Consider the following 16,816-nt stretch of genomic DNA (forward strand, 5'->3'; position numbering starts at 1 on the left):
TGGAGAGTGGCTGTCTACCAAGGTTGTGTGCACCTGAAATTTTGATTGCACTTGGTATGATCACAGATGAAAGCTTTGTGGTGATAATTTTTTTTGGCAATTATAGTTTTTGCATAATTATTGGTGATTATCTTAATTATCTGTGAGGACAGGTAGGACATCAGTGACACCAAATCCACAGATTTAGCAAGTCACAAAATTTACTAATGCGATTTTCATCTCTTCCTCCTTGTTAGGATAGCCCTGTATGTAGACAGTGAACTGCTATCAAGATACCAGGAAAAAGATTAAGAAAACAAGAAGGGGAAGAGGAAAAGGGAAGGGAACAAGTATTTATTAAGTACCTACTATGTTCTAGCCCTAAGGTGCTAAGAGCTTTACAAACATTATCTCATTCTATCCCCACAACAACCCTGAAGGTGTGGTCTTTGTTGTTGTTCAGTCCTTCTCAGTTCTGTCTAACCCCATTTGGGGTATTCTTGGCAGAGATATTCAAGTGGTTTGCCATTTCCTTCTCCAGTTCATTTTACAGATGAGGAAACTAAGGCAAACAAAATAAAGTGACTTGCCCAGTTCACTTAGGTAGGAAGTGTCTGAGGCCAGATTTGAGCTCAGGAAGATCTTCCTAACTCCAGGCCAGACAGTCAGTCCACTTTGCCACCTAGCTGCCCTCAAGGTATTGCTTAAGTATCTGTAAAAGATAATAATTCTGGAAATCTAGATAGTTATTCAATAACCAAAAAATTACTACTGCTACTATTAATAATAATATGGGGAGGGTGATTAAGAGAGTACCTTGATTAGATTGACAAATTTATAGGGTTGTGAACCTTCATTTCAGATAAAAACTAGTGGGGAAGTATTTCCCAGTCATATTTTAAAGGCTACCTTTTAGCAGTCATTCATGTGTTCATTCATGTAGCCTGGGGTTGGAGAGAGAGAAAGTTTTTAGACAATATAGTTCTTGAGAAGGAGATTTTCTGGGCAGTGAGGCCACTACCTCACAAGTAATCCTAACTATTAGCATTCATGGTTCTAGCTTTCTAGAAAAAGAAGAGGAATGTATTGAGAAACATGTCTCTTAGAGAGAGAATACACAGTAGGGTAGAGTAAGGGACCTGGACTTTGTACTGTATTATTAATGAGTTATTTGGATGGAGTGGGTACAGTTGTGTGGTGTTCTTGAAAAGGACCATGACATCAGGAAGATGATGAATGACTTGAAAGAGAATTCGATTTAAGTGAGGGAAAGCTGTGCAAAATCACCAGCCTCACTTTCTCCTCCAGAGCCATCTGTGTCCAGTGGCTAGATATAGATCAGGACAACTGGAGATGGTCCAGGACACAGTAGGAGACCTTGGCCTTTTTAAGCTAAAGACTTTTGGAGTTCTCCTTGGATTGAGGCAACTGTTCAGGGATTAGGGCAGTTTAAGAAGTGAGCCAAGAGATGGCTCATTTAATTAACAAGAAAAATTAAACTGGGATGGGAAGACCCTCAGGGTTTCTAGCCAAAAGAGGAACAATTACTATTTACATTCACTCTGAGCCAAGGTGGCCCAAACAATAACCATTAAGTGGTGGTTGGGTAGGAATCCATTGTTAGCCAATCACAGGTTGTGGTTGTGGTTTGTCCTTCATTTTGAAGAGGACCAGTACATCCGGAAAATGAAACTGTGACTTGCGAGTAAATTGGATTTAAGTGAGGGAGAGCTGTGCAAAGTCACCAGCCTTACTTTATCCTCTGGAGCCATACTTACCCTGCCTAGCAGCCCCAGATATATTTTCCTTCTGCAGAAGTCAAAGACATTAGAGTAGTACCATAGGCTAAATGTTTATTTGGCTCTCTGTGGGGATAAAAGAGGGACTCACTAGATGTTTGGACTGCTGCCTATCCAACAGCTCCAAGTTCAGTTCCTTTTGAGTGGATCCCATTTCATGGCTGGTATGCGTGTGTAGGGTAGGGTTTGGGGAAAAGGAATATTAAGTTTGAAGTACTTTAGGATACTGTGGAAAGGTGTAATCTGCAAAAGATGAAGAATTGTATTGTTTTATTATTTATTAAATAATGTGTTATTACTATTATTATGTAATCTTGCAAATTATAGTACTATATTGGTGTCATATTTCACTACTAAATCATAAGTTCCATGAGGTCAGTGGTTTTGTTCTACCTAAGCTTTGTATCTTTACCTACTTAATCTAGTATGGTGTTCTGTGTTTAGCAAATACTTAATAAATATTCGTGGATTTGATTTGACGACTTATAATAACATATAAGGATTTTTTATTTGTTTTATTCTTTTTTTCTCTGAATATTTCATCTTAGCCATTTAAACTATTGAATTTAGCAGTTAAGGGTCCAGATTTCACTTATTGAGGTGAATTTCAGCTTCATTGGGCTCTATAAATGATCATAGAATTAGGAGAGAACTTGAAGGTCATCTGGTACAACCTCCCTTGTTTTACAGAAGAATTAAGGTCCAGGGAAACTTAAGTGACTCACTCAAGGCCTCTCTGGCAGCAAATGGTAAAGCTAGGATGTTACAATTATAATTTTAGAAATTGAACATATTTTAATAGTCAACTAGTCCAACGCCCTCATTTTATAGATTAGGAACTGAGGCCCCTTGGGGTTAAATGATTTCTCCATGGTCACATAGATCATAAGTAGCAGCCAGGATATGAACCAAAGTTTCCTGACTTCAAATCCAAGGCTTTTTTAAATGTAGTGTGTTGTTTCCCTATAGGTGCTTATATATAGAAAGATGTACAAAATGTATAGAAGTGAAACAGATTCCAGGAAGCAAATCTTACCCTCTCTACCCCACCTTCCCTGTAGGAAATTGTTGAAAGGTTTCCAGAAAAAGCAGGTGTACGCATTACTCTTGCTAAAGGCTTCATACCATCCATTTTTAGTATGTAAACTGTGGTTCCTCTGTAAGACTAATCACATGATATGGGCATCACAGTGATATTGGAATCTTCTGAGCATGCCAAAATTGAAGCGGAAACAGACTGGTCACTTTTAATTTGGATAGATTTCATTTATGCTCCCAGATCAAGTTTCACTTAAAGAACACCTACTTATTTTAATGAATTATGAAGTCCTGATGTTAAAATTGATCTTTCATGTATCTATTATTTCAATACATAGGATTGAATTTCTAAAATGTTCCACAAGGACTACACAGTAACCTCATCTCTACTCAGTAACATTAAGCAATGAAATGTATCCAGGTCCCACAGACATTTATTTACAATTTACTCCATGACATAAAATATATGCCTGGGGTGGGAGGCCTGGGGTGGGAGACCCGTGGCCTTCTAAGTCCTTGGGTGTGGCCTTTTGACTGAGTCTAAGTTTTACAGAACAAATCCTTTTATTAAAGGGATTTGATCTGTAAAGTTTGGATTCAGTCAGAGGGCTGCACTTGAGGACCTAAAGGGCCACGTGTGGCCTTATATATGCACACACACACACACACACACACACACACATGCATATATATATACATATATATAGACTTAAGAGTTCATGTAGTCCAAACCCCTTGCCTTGCAGATGAGAAAACAGAGTTCTAGATGGGCTAAATGACTTGCCCAAAGTTATGTGGGTATAGTCTCAGGGGTAGGTTTTGAACTTAAGTTCTCTGAATGAGACTCCAAATCTAGGTATCATAATCATCATCACCACCACCACCACCACCACTATCACCATTATTTATTAAGCATTTATTATGAGCTGGGAATTGTGCTAATACCACTGAGCACTGTGCTAAAAACTGGACCACGCATATTAAAAAAAATACGTGGAAGAAAAGGATTTTTTCTAATCAGAGCCATAACTAAAAATTCTTGAGCTTGAAATGAACTCTTTTACGGTGGGCTTGGGCAAGGCAAGACAGAGAACAGCCCAATTGTGGGGAGAGTCCTATTGGGAGAAGCGAAATAACCTGTCTTCTAGATTCTTCCATTCAAACCCATGGGGTTGAGGGAAGTAGTTGATACTGAGAAAGGGGGATGTTACAATTACAGGAACTTGGGGGATAGCCCAGTGGTACTGTGGTGGGCAGCAGAAGACCAAGAGGCAAGGTTGTTGCTGTTGCTGGTGTTATTGTTTATCCTTCTTCTCAAAGAGGACTGATGGCATCTTGATATGCCTGTGAACTGGAATTAAGGGAGGCAGACCTGCACAAAGTCATTAGCTTCACCTTCTCCTCCAGGATCATCTGACTCCAGTGTCAAGACAAAAGTCAAGATGACTGGTGATAGCCTGGATGCAGTAGGTGACCTTGGCCTTTCTAAATTAATGTCTTTCCCAGGTCTCAGTTTCTCTAAGGCAGTACACATTCAATGAGTAAGGACTAGGTAGATTTAAGATAAAAAGATGTCTTAACTTTATAAGGAGAACAGATACCTTGGGAAGAAAGCATCTCCCTCCAAAAAGGAAGCATATTTTCCACATCAGCACCTTAGGACAAAGTCCTGTTGGCCCCACAATAATGAAAACTGCCCCTAATCCAGAACATTACATCCCAGGTACCATGAACAACACTCTTTTGGGGGCGGGGGGGGCGGGGTTGGGAGTGGAGAGAGGGATTCATTAATATTTGTCACAAGAAAAAAGATTCGGTTGTAAAGATGAGTACATAAAGAACTCCAAGATAAAGCAGACCTCATATCATGACCAAAAAAGAAAACAAAACAAAATAAACAAACAAAAATAATATGGTATCAGTACAAAGTTTATCCATTCTTACTTATGACACAGTTGAGGATAACAAAAGAGGGAGGAACAAAATGCGTCTGTTCTGGTGACAGTCTAAAGATATTATTTATGACACTCTTCAGATGCCATAATAACAGGAACAGCAACTCCTGATGTGGAAAACAAATTCTCTTCCTAATGCTTTCTGACTTGTCTTCTCTGCAATTTTGCTATTAGCGGATCCCATGCGGTTTGGGGAAAGCAAAGGGAGGCCACACCAAGAGCTTCTGTGGGATCCATCATATTCTATTTGCACATTCAATTCTTTGAGGATTCTTATTTATTTCAGCTAATACACCAAATGAATGCTTTTGCAAAGCCACACAATTAAAATGTACTTCCTGAAGGTTCTGTGCTATTGAAATGGATCATTTGTATCTTGGAGAACTAATATGACAATTAGGGAAGTGGAGGGTATTGAAACCACTGAAAATGTGAAGCGAGCAACTAATTTTTTTTTCAGTAATGAGAGTTACATCTCCCAGGCACCCGTTATTATTTACAGTAATAATGGTAATCCTGAAGTAATGTCCAGTAATGGTCCAAAATGCTTCATTTTATAATTGGCATAAGTAATTTGAAATGGTTACTACAGAAGAGTGTTGTAAGATCTCCCTTTTTCTTTCCTTTTTAATAAAGTAAACCAATAATTATTGCACAATTCTCTGTAAATACTTTGAGCCTGGGGCTAAAAGTAACATCTTCTTTTCAATGGATGCTTCATATTAATCTCTGTAGATGGAAAGATGATAAAATCCAACCTAGGTTTCAATCTCGTGGAAGTCTTTATAATATTTCTCCTTCCAGAGTCTTCTCGTGCTGATGAGACTCATGGAGACAATGTAGTATAGTGAAAAGAGCTTGGGTTCCAGAGTCAAAGGACCTGGGTTCAAATCCCATTTCTGAGCTCATAATACTTGAATGAACTTGGTCAAATCGTCTAATGTCCTTGGGCCTCAGTTTCCTCATCCAGTGAGGAGGTTTGTTCTAGATGGCTTCTGAAGTCCTCTCCAGCTCTAGATTTCTTATGAAAAGTTGGTGGGGAGTGTGAACTAGGCCAGTGTTTGAAGGCATTGTAAGAATTCCCTGAGAAGCAGCTGCATTTTTCATTTCCCAGCATCTTAGACTGCTACAACATGCAACTTAAGGAATTAAAACAGAAATAGTTTGTGCGAATGCCTGTTTTGATAAACCATTGTCTTTGTGTATATTTTTTCGCTGACTTTCCAACATTACTTCTTGGGTAACTTAATTGTATAGTAGAAAGGGTCTTGGCTTTGCAGTCAGAAGATATGGGTTCATATCCCATCTATGATGCTTACTAACTTTGGGCAAGTCATTTAATCTCCCTGAGTCCCAGTTTCCCCATCTGTAAAATGAGAGGGTGGAATTAGATGAGTTTACCTCCAGCTCTAGATAAGGAGATTTCTTTACAAATGGCCCATTATTTACCAAACACTAGCAATTTCACTTTCTGTTACACTTTTCTGTGTATCAAAACCTTATACCTTACACAATTTTTTACCTATAATGAATATTGAACTTTCTGATGCTAGCTACAGAGTGCTAGTTGTTCGAGTTCTTGAGACAGTGTATATAACTGAATCCTTTTTGTTTGTTTTTTGGAGGGGGGAAGGCAACGCAATTGGGGTTACATGACTTGCCCAAGGTCACACAGCTAGTAAGTGTCAAGTGTCTGAGGTCGTATTTGAATTCATGTTCTCTTGACTCCAGGGCCAGTGCTCTATTCATAGCACCACCTAGCTGCCCCACTTGAATCTTTTTTCAAAAGATATTTCTGATCATTAAGAATAATAACTGATATTTATATAAAGATTGAAAGTTTATAAAGCATTTAACATGCATTTTCTCATTTGAGCTATACAATAATTCTGTGGGGAGGTGTTAAAGGTATTTTGTCTCCATCTTACAGAAAAGGAAACTGAGGCTCAGACAGGTTAAGGGATGTGCCCATGGCTGTACACCAATAGGTGTCAGAGGCAAGTTTTGAATCCTGGTCCTTGTGATTCCAAGCCTTGTGACTATATTATGCAATTGTTCTTAATATTTCTAACAACTTTGTGACATAGGTGTCACTTTATTTGGTTGATTAAAAAAGCTCATCCACCCTTCAGTTACAAAATTATTCTCTATGCTTTGAGCTGAACAGTCATTGTGCCCCAGTAGCACATTACCTATTTTAAGCAATAATTTGTTTTTAGTGTAAGTTTGAATAGCACAATCTGTTTTCATATTTGTAATTTAAAAAAAAAAGGCTTAGACCACATTAATGACTTCCAGGTTGCGTTACTATCAAAGAAATCTGCGCATATGTGAAAATATCACATAAAAATGGGATAGAAGAACACATCAAAAAAGGTTGATAAGGTGCCATTCAAACATTTGAAGTTTTACATAGACTTCAGCACTTCGACCAAGTGATACTTTGCCTTCGGCAGAGCTATGGAGAAAATCCATTTTCCCCTGCTTTCACAGTTGTCTGTTGCGTTGAAATGTCCCCGAGTGAAGACTTCATGCAAACAGACCCTTTATTATGTCCTTTACCCCTTGAAATCCAAAGAGGGCAAATGACACTGGATCTTCTACCTATTGAAGAATATAATTACACACATAATGCATATATGTGTATGTGTGTTTGTACATATGTGTGTATATATATATATATATGTATGTATGTATGTATGTATTTAAGATGGCATTTCATTCTGATTCAACTTCTGCTGCTTTATACCTGATGCAGAAAGGTAGAAATACTTTCAAATGTCATTGACTTTAGGTTACAATTAACCCTAGTGTGGTAAAATATGAAAAGAGAAAAACAGAAAACAAAGCCAGACACATACATTGTGATCAGGAGACAAAGAGACAGAGAAAGTAAGAAAGGGAGGAAAGGGGGAAAGGGAGAGGGAGGAGGAGAGGGAGGAGAGAGAGAGAGACAGAGAGAGATACAGACACACAGAGACAGAGACAGAGACAGAGAGAGGAGAGAGAAAGGAGAGAGAAGAAAAAATGGAAAGGAAGGGAAGAAGAGTGAAACTGTGTATATCTGTGTGTGTCTGCGTCTGTGTATGTGTAGGTTGGATCACTCTTTTGGCACAAGTATTTGAGGATACGCATTCACATCCATCACATGCACCTCCACGATGGACAAGAATTCAGCACACCACCCCCTAACCATAATTTATCCGTTTAACTGAATATTGAAGCAATCAATTCATTAAAATGATATCCTTTTAGTGTTCTTGCTGGCTGATTATCAGGCCATCAATCAGCAGCCAAGGACCTCCTTTCTCCCACCCCACAGTGATAATGCCATAGACTCCCTCCTTGGGCTCTGGGCTCCTTTCCATATTTGGACAGGCAGGGGAGGTGTTGCAATGGGGAGGGGGGTGAGCAGACCATTGATTTAGAATTTCACAGCTGCCCTACTGGACAACTTCTGTGACAAGAATCAGGATTGAGCACTGCAGAGGTGCCTTGGCAGAAGCCTGGGATAAAATCTCTGGGGTGCCAAGGGATCATGATGGATATCTCCAGCCCCAGTCCATGAAGAAACCATGGCAAATGTGTTTTTACCTCAAATACATCTAAGTCCTCACTTGGATGTCATTACATGCTGAGATTTCTTTGTGAATTAAGACTAAAATGTACAGACTCCAGTGTGTATGAAAGCGTGGAAGAATATTTTACCCCTCTTCATGCATTGTGTCCATAGCAACAGTGGGCTCTTATGTTAAGGAATTCTCAATTAGTATTAAGTAAACGAGTATACATGAATGAAAAGCATTATTTTTCCATATCCAGAGTATGCACATATTCAGTTATTTCAGTGTTTCTCCCCCCTTTCACCCTACCCCCAATGAGTGTACATAGGATTCCTGGATTCTTATTTTCTTTTTAATAGATAGCATTAAATCACAAGATATTAATATAATTTCGTACTTATAGTCCTCATGGGCAAAATGTAATACTAAAGAATATTCAAATGACAGCCTTTAATAAAATTATACCTGTGCACAAATTATATTGAGGCAGTATGGTAGAGTGAAAAGAGTATTGAGCTGGGAGTTAATGTCATTGGGTTCTTGTCCTGGGTCTGTCATTAAGCAGAATTATAAAGTATAATGTTAGATGGTCACTTTCCCTTTCCAGGATGAAGTTTCCTTGTGCATAACATAATAGAGTTGTACTATGTGATCCCTAAGATTCTTTGTTACTCTAAAATTCTGTGTCCTCTACCCAGAATAGCCTTCTCCCTATATGAACCTGTCCAAATTCACAGTAAAGCTTGAATTGATGATGCCTCTTCTTTGAAGTCTTCCTTGAATTCCCCAAGTGAGAAATGAGCTCTCCAAACTCACACAGGACTTTGTTGGTAGTACTTTTAGAAAAATAGCAACCAACATTTATGTATCCCCTTAAAGGTTACAGAGCACCTAATATACATTATTTCATCTGAACAGCCCACTGTCACAATGAGTTAGGTACCACAGGTATTATCTGCATTTGAAAGATGAATGAATGAATGATAATGTATTTGGGTGATTACTATGTGCTAAGCGTTGGTGATACAAATAGAAAAGTAAGATCCCCCCTGTCTCAAGGAGCTCACATTCTAATGAGAAAGTAACACATATAGGAGGTTTCAACTCAAGTACAATGGGAATGTTCCATGGTCTTTCCGACACAGTGATGAAAAACGAAAAGATAGCAATGCTTCTTTAACGTCACATCCATTGATTATATTATATCTTTTTCTGATGTTAAGCCATTTGATAGTATCAAGGATTCTGGTGGAGAGAACTTTGTTTTCTGAGTCTTTAGTACCTGTGGGTGTAGCATCCTCAGAAGCAGTTATCAGGATGAAATTTCCCAGGGTTAACATCCCAGGATGATGACTGTGAGAGCTGGGCTGAAAGCAGGACTAGTGATCATGGGAATGCTACCACTCCCAAGGTGCTTTGCTTTACCCTAATTGGTAGCATTTGCTAAACAGTCATTGGTGTTGATGGTGAGCAAGATGGGACCCTTCTCCTTATGAATTACTCCATTTAATAACAGCTATGCATCTTAAGCCAACATCAGAGCAGCCAGCATTCTAAGGAGCTTTGCTATTCTCAAAGCTACTTGGCTTATATCCATTAGGATCTGAGTAGAGGAGATAGTTGAAGTGGTAATGGTTTGACTTGTCTGACATATGCCAACTCTTCTCCATCACTCAAGGTGCCTTGTAGCATCAACTAGTCTGGGTTCTTCCTGGGAAAGGGCATCAGTCTTCTTGCCTGATAAAGACACTGGACTCAGAGAAAGTGAAATGACTTGCTTGTCATCATACAGCTAATGTCAGAGGCAGGATCTGATCTGAATCCAGAGCATACTGACTTCAAAACTAGCACTTTATCCACTCTGTCACCCTGTGTCAGGGCAGTTGGGGAAACTATGAATAATTTGGAAGGCAGAACTCAGACTAGAATTTGATAGAAGAGACTAAATGACCATAGGTTTTAGAGCTCAAAGGATCCTAAGAGAAGAACTAGTCCATCCCCACCATTTTACAGATAAGGAAACAAGCACAGAGTGATAAAGGGATTTGCTGAAGGTCACATAGGTAGTAAAGAACAGAGCTTAAATCTGAACCTAGTTATTATTCCAAGTCTATGCTATTTCTACTGGACCTCAAATATCCTTCCTAGACAGTTAGAATGATTCCACTCCATCCTTTGATGCCACCACTGAATTCTCTATTAATAATAACTCGTAAGTGTATAATGCTGTAAAATCTTCAACATATTTAAAAATTTCAAAGCACTTTTTCTCACAGCATTGTGAGATGGCTAGCTATTATTTTCAAATACTGATTATTATTTTACAGATAGCTCTATTTACAGATATGGAAATTGAGATTCAGAGAGAGAAGTAACTTTGGTCACATCACAGAGCTTTTAAATGACTGAGCTGGGACTTCAACCCAAGGCTTTTGCCTCAAAGCCTAGTACTATTTTTACTATATAAACTACTGCCAAACTATCTGGGAGAGAATATACCTTCAGGGCATGGCATGTGTTTTATGTCAAGACAGAAAGATACATATAGACATGTAGATCTGTATATGTGTATTTTTTCTTTCCAATGAAAGTATGTGTTATTGACCAGTAGGCAATTGGTTTAGTGAAAGAAAGCTTTGGAAATTATTTTTGATCATGCTTTTGAACGGATTAGTGGACATTGATTGGGGAAGGAGTTAAAAAAAAGTCATTATGTGTTCTGGAGGGGTATGATCAAAGGCATAGATAAAGGAATAATCAAAACTTGGGATGGGAACAATTTGTCATTTAATTTTTTGATTGTTTCTATCACTTTACTGTGTGGTCTTAGATAATCCCTTTATGGTCTTAAGGCCTCAAGTTTCTCATCTTTGATATAGACAGACGTAGGCACATTGTTCCTCTCAGAGTTACTGGAATCATCTAAAAAGAATAATGCAAAGGACTCCAGGACTCCACTGAAATTAGCTTTGTGTAAATGATGAAATATACACACTCTGTTGTGTAGATCTGATTGATGACTAAGGTCTGTGTCTCCATTGTGCCAAAATAGCTGGAAGTTTTGGCATTGTATGAACCAATGGTCTGGATGATGCATTAAATTTTTCACTTTTCATCTAGTTGTTTTGGCATCACAGCCTAACATGAAATGCGTTGGGCAGGTTTTAATGAACAAATAACTACATCACTGTAATTAGATATTTTAAGACCAAAAATGAATTTGCCATCCAAAAATATTCCCTCAAAAAGGACAGAAAAATTTAGTATTGGTAGGGTGACAATAGACAAATGTGTGTCTCTTGCCCATGTTGTATCCAAAATACAAAATGAAAGATCTTAATTATCAACTCCTAAAATTTTGAGCCTTTAAAAATTAATCTCTTCCTCATTTTAATGAGAATATGTATAAATACATAATAGATACATACACACACACACACACACACACATACATACACACATACCCCAAACTGAGTGGCATTCTCTGGAGAACCAAGAGTGAAAAGTTCATTTTTATTTTGATGTAAGCAGAAATGATTCACCAACATCCAGTTCTCAAACAAGAAAATCATGAGAACAGAACCCTTGAAACAGAATGAGAATAGTGGATTTTTGTGTCAGCCATGTAACAACAGTAATTTGAACCTTGATAAGTGATAATTTTGGCCAAAAGAACGATGATGCTGGAAAGAGGGGAAAATGAACAAAGAAACAAGGTTTCAGATCTTTGGAATAAAAGCAAGGTGCTGCTGTCCTGAGATGATTTTTTCTTTGTTCCCAGATCACCCTAACATTTTTATCTGCTGCCTAGTGATGTTTTTGCTCAATGCTGCATGGATCCTGCTGGGTTTCACTTGTTCCCGACATATCCAAAATCTATTTCTGCCTCTGTTCTCTCACTACTCAGGAGGGTGCTATGGAGGATGTTATCAACTGACTATGGCTCATATTTAGTTCCTTAATACAATATCCAGTTGTAGATCTAGCTACCTATCTTCAATTAAGCTATAGAGAATACTTAAATTCTATGCTGCAAAGATAAGCCAAACCACCCGCATCTCTTAAAAAAAAAGATATTATTCTTGTTAGCAACAGATTTCTGACACGACAGCCCAAAGCAAGAGCAGCAAACTGAAAGGTCAGATCAGACCATTATATTACAGATGTCATCATCTGTGAATTCAGAAAGTTGATAGAATGGATATGGATGTGAGACTTTGTTTAAATAACTAGGCATATGTACACACACGCGCACACACACACACACACACACACACACACACACACACACATACACATACACACAATTTCGTATAAATCTAAATTGTTACAACTGGTTGGTCAGAAAATGGCAAATCTCATTGTTCAGAGTAATTGAATTTCATACCCTAACTGTTTTAAACTGAGCTTTGATTGTATTAGCTGAAGATAGGATGTTAGGCCCTGACATCCTATATCTTTCGATTGGTAGACCATGAATATAATCTCCAAATCATCTTCTTTGATGTCCAGGATGTCACAAGGATATAGGAAATCTTAGCTTTGCTTAAAGGACAATTTCCACCTTTACCAAAGGAGGGGTATTTGAAAAGACAAAATGGATTTCCCTCTGGTTGGCTAAAAGGGAGGGTTAATCATCAATGCAAGGGTCCCTGATTTCTTCAGTGTAAATATCCCCTGCACAATGTGCCTACATCTGTCTATATCAAAGAGGAGAAACTTGAGGCCTTAAGACCATAAAGGAATTATCTAAGACCACACAGCAAAGTGACAGAAACAATCAAAAAATTAAATGATAAATTGTTCCCATCCCAAGTTTCGATTATTCCTTTATCTATGCCTTTGATCATACCACTCCAGAACACATAAAGGGGAACAGAAGAGTAGGAATAATAGGAAAATATCCCCTGGACCATAGTCCCTCTCTACCTTAGTAGATAATCTTCATTAATTACTCTAGCAATAATAATAAATCTTTACCCTGTAGCCAACCCTTTTGTGATGAACATCCAAATTCTTAGCTTAGCTGGTTATCAAACAACTGATACCTAATCTACAACTTACTATCTGTGTGACCTTGGTGAAGTCAATCTATTTGTTTATCTATAAAAAGGCGGGGCTTAGACTCAATGACCTCTAAAATCTCAAGCAATTCTAATTTCTATGAATCAATTAATTATTCGATCAGTCACTCAATCAACAAGCACATATTAAGTACCTGTTATTTGAGAGTCCTCATCCTAAGCCAGGGATAGAAACACAAAAATAAACTATCCATGCCCTCAAGGAGCTTGTAGCCTAACACAGATAGACTTCTGTGCATTTTTGTGTATGTGAAGAATAGATACAAAGTAGAAACAATGTAAATTCTGTCTTGTTAAGTCATTTTTCAGTCATGTCTGACTCCTGGTGATGCTATTTGAGGTTTTCTTGGCAGATACTGGAGTGGTTTGCCATTTCCTTCTCCAGCTCATTTTACAGAGGAGGAAACTGAGATAAACAGGATTAAGTGACTTGCCCAGGGTCACACAGTTAGTAAGTGTCTGGGACAGGATTTAAACTCAAAAAGATGAATCCTCCTGACTCAGGCCCAGCCCTCTATCCACTGGACTACCTAGCTGCCCAAATTCCATCTCTAGGAGTTCAAAGGCTAGAGTGACCAGACTGGGGCAGTCAAGGAAGGGCTCATAGGAGAGGCAGAACTTGAAGAGAAAGGATGGGGGAAAAAAGATTTCTTGAGCTTGTTTATAAAAAGGATAGCAAGTTACAAAAAAGCTTTAGAGGTTACTGAATCTAAATTTCTCATTTTGCAATTAAGGAACCTGACCCTAGGAACTTGCCCAAAGTCACACAGATTGAAGGAGTAGAACCAAGTCATCTTGACTTTAAGTCCTAAAGATTTTGTTCCTGCATCAGAACAATGCCAGATACTGGGCCAACAGGGCTAAATTCATATAGCCCAGCCTCTTTCAGAATCATAAGAGAAAAATTTACAATTCAGGGCATTACTTCAACTGCCATCTTAAGTACAAAGATTTATGTGACTTGTTTGTCTTCCTCTATTACCACCAGTGTCATAATCACATGGTTGGATTTCCCCAAAGAACAATTAGGCATTTGCCTCAGGGGTAACCTCTACTCTTTGTAGTAGAGGGAGGGGAGCCTGCTGTCTCTGGAGACTGTCTGCTGGCCTGGCATGGGAATTTCCTAGCACAGCTGTGAACCTAGTCCCTATTTAGCCAGGGACTAATCAGTGCCCTTCTAATATCATGTTTGTTTGCAGAGCAAGGAAAAAGCATTGTCTTTTTACACTCTGACTTTCTTAAACAGTTTAGGATAAAATTAATCACCATGGCAATGCCATAATAGAATCTGCAGTGTTATATATTATAGCTGAGGTTGCAATGATACCATAATAAAGTAGTACCCAACTTATCCAGTGACGACTGTCTGGTACTCCAAACACTTTGAATCCAGGTAGTAAATCTGGAATGATGGGGACAGGAAGGAAGAGAAGAAAAGTTTCCCTGGTAGTGAAGGAAAAAAAAAACTTTGAGCAACCTACAGTTACAAATATAGCCATGGACAGTCAAAGACCTCGAAGATTTTGAGGGTTTCATTGGAATTATTTGATTCATTGACAAGGAAAAAGAGCACACTATGATTGGTTAGCAATATCTACAAAAGGTCAGTTGTTCCACACAAAAGTTGAGAAGTATAGGTGAAGTAGGAGGGAACAGAAGAGTAGGAATAATAGGAAAAATAAATGAGAAGCAAAGAATAAAGGAGGGATGGAGAGGTGGAACACTGCATCTCCAAAATAGTGAATGATATTAGAAAGAACAGCAAAGGAGGTTATTCTGAGATTATTAACCTAAGGTTTGTATGTCAGGGCAGGGAGAAAGGGGGCCTTTAACTTGGACAAGGGAAATTTATCTTTATTTCAGAATAATCAAGTTCCTTTGTAATATTTTGTTTTGTGCATTTAAAAATGTTATTCAGAAAAGGGATCCATGGACTTTACCAGACTACCAAAGATCCATGACACGTAAAAACATTAAGAACTCCTGCTATAGGTAGTGAGGATATGTAGGCAGAAACACCTGTCTTTGTGTTTGTGTATTGAGTATTGAGAAGGAAAAAAGACTGTGCAGATGGGAACTGGAATATTTATGAAAAGGAATAAAAGAGAGAGAGAGAGCTGATGCTAGGGACATTTTCAAGAAAGCCACTTCAAGGGCCATCCCTGGGATCAATACCCATTTAGCCCTATGTCCTATACCATTTTCATCTTCCTGTGCATCTACAACATAATACAATAACTAATGTTCATGGTGCTGACCTGAGTCAACAAGAAAATATTAGATTATATTGAGACCTTGAGCCCTGGTTAAGATGGAAGAGAAATGCATGATATAATTTTAAAACATTTCCATCAAAAACAGTTACAAAATTTTAAAAGTCCTTGGCACACCAGACTGTGGCCTCCATTCACTGGCACATATTAACCCCCACCTCCGCCCTGAACCTGCAATTCCTTTTTCATCTCTAGCTTTCAAAATCCCCGATTTCTTTTGAGGTTTAGCATGGGTGCTACCTTCTATATAAAAGTTTCCCTAATCCACCCCCCATTACTGTTTTTTCTACCTCAATTTACCTTGTATTATACTTATTTCCATAGATGTTATATCTTGACAGTAGAATATTAAGAGGTTTTACAGTGGGGACTGATCCCTTTCCCTGTCTCTGTATCCCCATGCCCGAGACAGTGCCTTGGTCATTTGGATCTTGATTCAAAATCAGTGATTTCATCCACATAGCAGAAGCAGAAAACTCTCTGAGAGTCTTGCTCTCTATACACTATTTCAGTCTACCTCTTGCTGTACCTATTACTCAGTTAACATATGTTTGTTGTATTTAGTTTTGTTCAGTTTCTTAGATGGTTAGTAATGAAGTTGTCTAGAGATCATACTCTATAGAGAAGCTGATTACTTGAGAGCAGTGATAACTGAGATATCATACTATAGCATTTAAATAATTGACAATTACATAGCACTTTAATTTTCACAAGGCACTTTAAGTCTATTACCTCTACTCCTCCTCCTAACAACTGTATCAGTAGTATTATCCCCATTTTACAGATGAAGAAAATAAAGTACAGGTAAGTTACATTTCATGTTTATTAGTCACACAAATATAAAGTGAACGAAGCAAAAAATAAAGCCGTGTCTTTTCTGACTCCCAGTTCAGCGCTCTTTTCAATATTCTGCACTGCTTCTAACGTAGATAGCAATTGAATGACTGTTCGGTCTAGAACTCTTCTCATATTCCTGCTTAGGGGTATGAAGGCAGCAATGTGTTGACCTGAAAAAGAATAGAATATAAACTAGCTATGGTAAAGGAAAAATAGCAGTTGAGGCACTTAGAAGTTCATAGGAAACAAAACCCAAGAAAAGGACCCCAATGCCTGGTAGTGGAGTAG

This window comes from Trichosurus vulpecula, chromosome 3, assembly GCF_011100635.1.
Source record: "Trichosurus vulpecula isolate mTriVul1 chromosome 3, mTriVul1.pri, whole genome shotgun sequence".
Taxonomy (NCBI): Eukaryota; Metazoa; Chordata; class Mammalia; order Diprotodontia; family Phalangeridae; genus Trichosurus; species Trichosurus vulpecula.